Genomic DNA, 6467 nt, shown 5'->3' with positions numbered 1-6467 from the left:
TAAATTCCACATTTGTGATGGTTGTATTGCAGAATTGTAAAATGCACACAACCTGTTCATAACTAAGATGAAAAGAGTCTGATCGACACCTTTTACAGTTTGGCCAGTTGCATTAGGCCACTTGATATAGCTACTCTGTGATCTAAATTCTCTGAATCTCGTTCTATAAGGTGGTGGTGTGTTTCTCTCCTTCCATGGCCTAGCCCAAACCTCCCAGCACTTGAGGCAGCCTGGTAAACTGCTGTTTGTTACTGCCCAAAGCCGTGTGTGTGTGTGTGTGTGTGTGTGTGTGTGTGTGTGTGTGTGTGTGTGTGTGTGTGTTTTATTACTGCCCAAAGCCTTTCACACATGCCAAAGCCATGTGCATCTCAGATTACTCCATTGGAAGATACAGCATCATCGGAGTCAGACCATTGATCCATCAAGCTTAGTCTGACTCACTGCCGACTAGCAGTGGCCTTCCAGGGTTTCAGACAGGACAAGAGTCTTTCCATTCCCAGCTGGAAATTCCAGGATTGAACCAAGGGCCTTCTGCATGCAAAGCTACAGCCCCATCCTTGCTGTGTACATTAAAAGCATGATCATTATTACTCTGGAATCTTCTTCCACTTTAGTTAATGTTTGTTTCCATGTGGTTCTTTTTCCATTTTGAACCACACCCCCTCCTAGAGACTTTGATAGTGAGTGGTATACAAATATGCTAAATAAATAAATATACTAGTGTGGGGAAGGATATTTCCCCCCACTTGCCTAGTTAAGTTGTTGGCCTATACTGCCCTTTACCTAGACTGATATAATCCCCCAGATAGCCTTCTAGCTCACACCGCAACAGTTTTCTTCACCATCATAGTTCTCCAGTGAAAACCTAGTCAGTGTTATTGATAAGCTGTCAGTTTATTTTTTACATTAAAATTCGTGTTTGCACACTGGTATGCATGCACACCCTTTTAAAGGCATACCCTTCCTTCCTTGTAGCAGTGTCACAGTGGCAGCAGGGGAAAGTAGTGGATGGGTGAAGTTTTCTTGCATTGATTAAATTGAATAGGTATTCCTAGGACTTGATCAGCTTCACCAGAGGACTGCGGTGAGGGAAATTTGCATCAGTTATACTGACAAAACTCCCTAGCCACATTCCACAGGAGGAGGAGAATTTAAAGTGTTAAAAAATAGGGTGGGCAAGAACATTTTTTTCTGTTTTAAGCTATTTTTGTTCTGAAATAATTTCTTGTTTGTTTGGTAAACTTCTATACTGCCCAAACATTTGTCTCTGGGTGGTTAACATAAAACAATTAAAACACGTAGATGTTTTTTTTAAAATTGCCAGAGACGGGGAGGATCGTATCTCAGCAAGGGAGCGCATTCCACAATCTCGGGGCAGCAACCAAGAAGGCCCGTCTCTGTGTAGCCACCAGATGAGTCGGCAGTAACTGGAGACGGACCTCCTCAGATGTCTTCAATGAGCGGTGTGGCTCATAGTGAAGAAGACGCTTTCTTAAATACCCAGGGGCCTAAGCCATTTAGGGCTTTATAAGTTATAACTGGTATTTTGTATTTTGCCCAGAAACCTATTGGCAGCCACTGAAACTCCATCAGCAGAGGAGTAATGTGGTCTCTCCGAGATGACCCAGAGACCAGCCTGGCTGCTGTATTCTGAACCAACTGAAGTTTCTGGACTACGTACAGAGGCAGCCCCATGTAGAGCGCATTACAGAAGTCAAGTCTGGAGGTTACCAACAAATGTGCCACTGTTTTGAGGTCATTGATCTTGAGAAATGGGCACAGCTGGCATATCAGCTGAAGCTGATAGAAAGCACCTCTGGCCACCACCTCAACCACGGAGAGGTGTGGATCCAGAATACTCCCAGACTGCGGACCTGTTCCTTTGGGGGAAGTGTGACACCATCTAGAACAGGTAGATCAAAATCGTCTCTGGAGTTCTGACCCCGCACAATAAGTACCTCCATCTTATCTGGATTCAGCTTCAGTTTATTCTCCCTCATCCAGCCCATTACTGCTTCCAGGCAGGCATTTAGAGAGGATATGCCAGCTCCTGAAGAAGTTGACATGGAGAAGTAGATCTGGGCGTCATCAGTGTACTGGTAACACCCAGCTCCAAATCCCATGATGATCTCCTAGCGGTTTCATGTAGATGTTAAAAAGCACTGGAGAAAGTATGGAGCCTTGAGGGACACCATACTTAAGCTCAGATCTCGAAGAGCAACAGTCTCCAATCGACACCATCTGGAATCTGTCCAAGAGGTAGGAGCGGAACCACTGTAAAACAGTGCCTCCCACCTCCAACACTCTCAGATGTTCCAGAAGGATACTTTAGTCGATAATATTGAAAGCTGCCAAGAGATCCAAAAGGACCAACACAGTCACACTTCCTCTGTCAATTCCCAATTGGATATCATCCATCAGGCCCACAAAGGCAGTCTCCATCCCATAGCCCGTCCGAAAACCAGTTTGAAATGGGTCTAGATAATCAGTTTCCTCCAAGACCTCCTGGAGCTGAGAGCATTTATTCATTTTGTTACTCGTTAGGTTTTTATTTGACCTGTAGTTGACCTGTAGTAATGGTAATAAATCACATTCACTTTACAGCAGCTCCACGGTGCCAGGGAAACACCCATCAAGTCTAATTCCAGCCATGTAGAGCTTTAAATGCAAGCAAGGCTTGTGGGAGACTTGCAAGCACCATGTGACCTGGACTACTCATGGCCACATACTGCTTCCCACAATCCGTGTCCAAAAGCAGCAAGGGATTGAGGGGAGCTTGCAAGTCTGATAGAAAACAAACCAAACCACCATATTTGTTTCATAATGAATAAAAACCAGGCCAAAAAAGTCCCAGATGCTCACTGCCAGTGAAAAATCATTCCCAAAATACCTCCAGTTAAAATGTGTACATCTCTGTGAAGAAAACCAGTGGGTGGAGAACTTTAAAATGTACCTTCCAAAACCTTCCTAAAACAGGAAGGTTGAAACTGAGAATCCACCTTACTACATGATCATTTATTTTAAAATCGGATACAGATACATTTTCATTATTTCACAGGAAATGATTAAAAGCATTTTTTAATGCCAGAAGTGAACTGGCCTGACTTCTCCCTAAAACAAGGAGCTTTACCAGCTTATCCAAATTCAACAGGCTTTGGAATCTCCTACTACTACTGGCATTTAAAGTTGTACTTGCAAGCCTCCCACAATTCAACACTATCATCTAAGATTGTAGTTTATTTTTAAAATGCCTGGAGTTCTCAAACTAGTTCTGGAGATTTATGAATGACCATGACAGACCTAATATAAGTGAGAGAGAGAGTGGGCTTTTCTCCAGCAGTATGTGTCTTACGTTCTAAAACAAAGAATTTTAGCAGCTTACCCAAATTCAACAGCAAGTAACAGACTTTGAGGTCTTCTGGTGAGTGGTGGTGGATGGTTGATTCTTACAACTTTTTGACCCACACACCCACTTCTTTGGTCTAATGGCATGGGGGCAGGATATTTATGTGCAATAGGTAGCCCATCAAATCTGCTAAAACAAAGAGCTTTTCTGTCTGCTATTGGGGCAGATATTCCGATGGGGGAAAGTTTTAAAACACTGCAAAGAAAAGCCTGGAAGTAGATAGATGGATCGCTTACTTCCTTCACAAGGAAGACATCAGCAACAGCCACTGAAAGGACACTGTGCTGGAGTGGAATAGGGACAGTTGCTCTCCCCTTGCTAAATGTAAGAGTACCATCGCTTTGAAAGGTGTCTCTTAGTTTGGTTAGCAAGGGTCTACTACTTTATATGTATTACTCAATTGTATGCTTTGAAACTTTCTCCTCCTGCTGCATAATGGTTCATTTAAACATCTGGTCATCTACAGACACTACATGCAGCAATTAGCTACAGCCCAAAAGATATAAGGTGCTGCTACTCACAGATTTTTTTTTATTTTATTTTCAGAGCTGTTGACAAGCCAGAAGCACTGCTTTAGCTCTTGGTCTACTTGTGGTGGCTAAATGCAGTTGCAGGTGTTTTCTCTGAGCCCCCAAGGAAGCTCTCAGATTCCTGACTCAATCTTTTAATCCTGGACCACTGGTTTAGTGGCCCTATGGGAGCCACTCATTGAACCCATTGGTTCTGCATTTCTCTCGTGCGCACACACTCTTCAGATAAGCCAGCATGCAACTTCTCCTGTGTGCCAGCCAGCACACAGCTGTTGGAATTTCCACTGGCCAGCTGTTCAGCAGGGTCCTTTGCCAGTTCTGCATTTGCCAGCCTTCTTGTCTCGTAGCTGCAGCAGCAGCTTGTCTTGTTTTCTTCTGTAATATTTTGGAGGAAGGTCTTTTAATTAGTGTGTTCAGCCAGTGCCAGTTACTCATTTAAAAGAACGGATATAAAGTCCTCTTTTCTTATACAACAGTAAGAGCAACATGCTTCTTCTTCATACTTTCTCTTCCAGTCAGAGCTCCGACTATAACATTCGCTTTTATATAATACAACTTCCAGAATTCTGCCAGTAGATGTTATCTTGCCCTAAAGTTTTTGAATCTTTTTTAACATATGCCATGCACTGGATGGAAGCACACTTTTGTAGTGAAGGTGTTTGCTGAATTACAGGATATTTTTTGTCTAATTGGAAGTATGCAATACAAAAACATGCTGCATTATACACACAACCGGTCTGAGCATGAGAAAGACCAGTGTATTATCTCTGTCATCTCACAACAATTACAGCAGACTCCACTGCAACTGAAGCAGAGCTTCCAATATGGAAAGGTTCTCAACACTTTCTAAGAGCTTAAAAGTAGGAACCATGACTCTCAGAAAAAGTAGATGCTTTTTTTGCATGTGTGAACTTATTTCATTATATTCAGGGAGATCACTGTCCTGTCTTGTATTGGGCCAAACTAACCTGCCCAATAATGACAGATGTTAAGAGTGGCCAAAGCCACACTTAAATAAGATGCAACTAAAGGTTAATTTTGCAATTTGTGAATTAGTATGGTGGCAGTTCCCCATTTCCCTTTTTGCTAGGTTGAATGCAAGATGAGTGTAGGATTGAGTTGTCTGCAGGCACATGTAAAACCCCTAGTGGAGCTATTAGCACAACCTGTAGAGTTTGATTTCATACTAGCCTCACATCAAGGAAACATGCTGTTTAAGAAACAATTCTCCTTCTGAACAGCAAACAGGCTTCATCATGCAATGGGTTTTATCTAAGCCATGCATACCTGTTGAAACCATTCCGACAAAGAGATCAAGGAGTGGGAGCAGCTTCAAAAGCCTATCACAAACACTCTGGCAGGTCCCTGGGGCCGAGCCTTAGAATTGTCACTGTAGTATAGAAACTGTAGGAGGAGAAAGTATTTGTCTGTGCTCATAACAGAGGGAAACAAGAGGGTGGAAAGGCATGTTGAGAATACAGATTGTTCCTGGTGGTTTTGTTGATGCATTTTCCTTTTCATATCTAGAAGACACAAACAGCTCAGCCAGGTCTTCCTGTATAGCAATAGGGTTTCTGTACCTATTGTGTGCTGGCTTTCTACCTGTGGCTGAAGGGTTGGAGGGAGCTGTTGTTATGCTAGCTTAAACTCTCTCTGGTGTCGGATACCTCCCAAGTCAGTTCTACATTTGTCAGAATCCACTCCATGCTGCAGAGGCAGAGGCATGCCAGTTGCTATAGCCTGCGGTGCATTCGAATGATATGCCCAGCATCATCCATCCAACTGCTCTTGACATCCCTAGCCAGCACTCCCAACAGCAGCATGGTGGTAAGTTTCCTGTAGCCAGCCTATTCTTAGCTCCATAAAGATGAGATTGTACAATAGGTTTACCCTTCAGTTATATGCAAGTAGAATTCATCAAAGCCTAAATGGGTTATGCCTTTCTTGGGAAAGAAGTCATTTAGATGATCATGACATGTTTCACTTGGGGGGTGTTTGTAACTAGCTTTTCAGTGCAATCAGCATTGCTCTTGCCGGTCTTGTGCTTAACCACCAATGAAGGCAGGCAGAAGCCATTCAATAGCGAGGCCTAATCCAGTTCTATGGTGGCACTGCAAGGAAGTGCTATCTCTTGGGGTACATACCTTATCCCTAGGTATGGAGCAATTTCCTGTCTGAGGGCACATGATACAGACCCCTTGCTGGAAGGGCAGACATCTAGGGCCCTCACAGTTTCATACATGGAAGAAAGGGAGGAGATCTACATGTTAAGAATAAGGTGTCCCTTGCAGTATGCTTCTAAGACCTCTCAAGGACTGCTATACAGAAAGTGGGAACTGCTAGACGACAACACCCAGGCAGCAACGAGTCCCTGCATGCTGTATGCCTCTTCCCATCCCAGCCCCAGTGATCTTCTTCAGCATATGAAATGATGAGATTTTTAAAGAGCTGGAAGTTCTACTCCTGCCTAAGGTCTAAAGGGCCAATCAAGTGCAATAGAAGATGTCTTAACTTGCACTGTTTGACCCCTA

This window comes from Hemicordylus capensis, chromosome 4, assembly GCF_027244095.1.
Source record: "Hemicordylus capensis ecotype Gifberg chromosome 4, rHemCap1.1.pri, whole genome shotgun sequence".
NCBI classification, from domain to species: domain Eukaryota; kingdom Metazoa; phylum Chordata; class Lepidosauria; order Squamata; family Cordylidae; genus Hemicordylus; species Hemicordylus capensis.
This window is presented reverse-complemented; position numbering follows the sequence as displayed.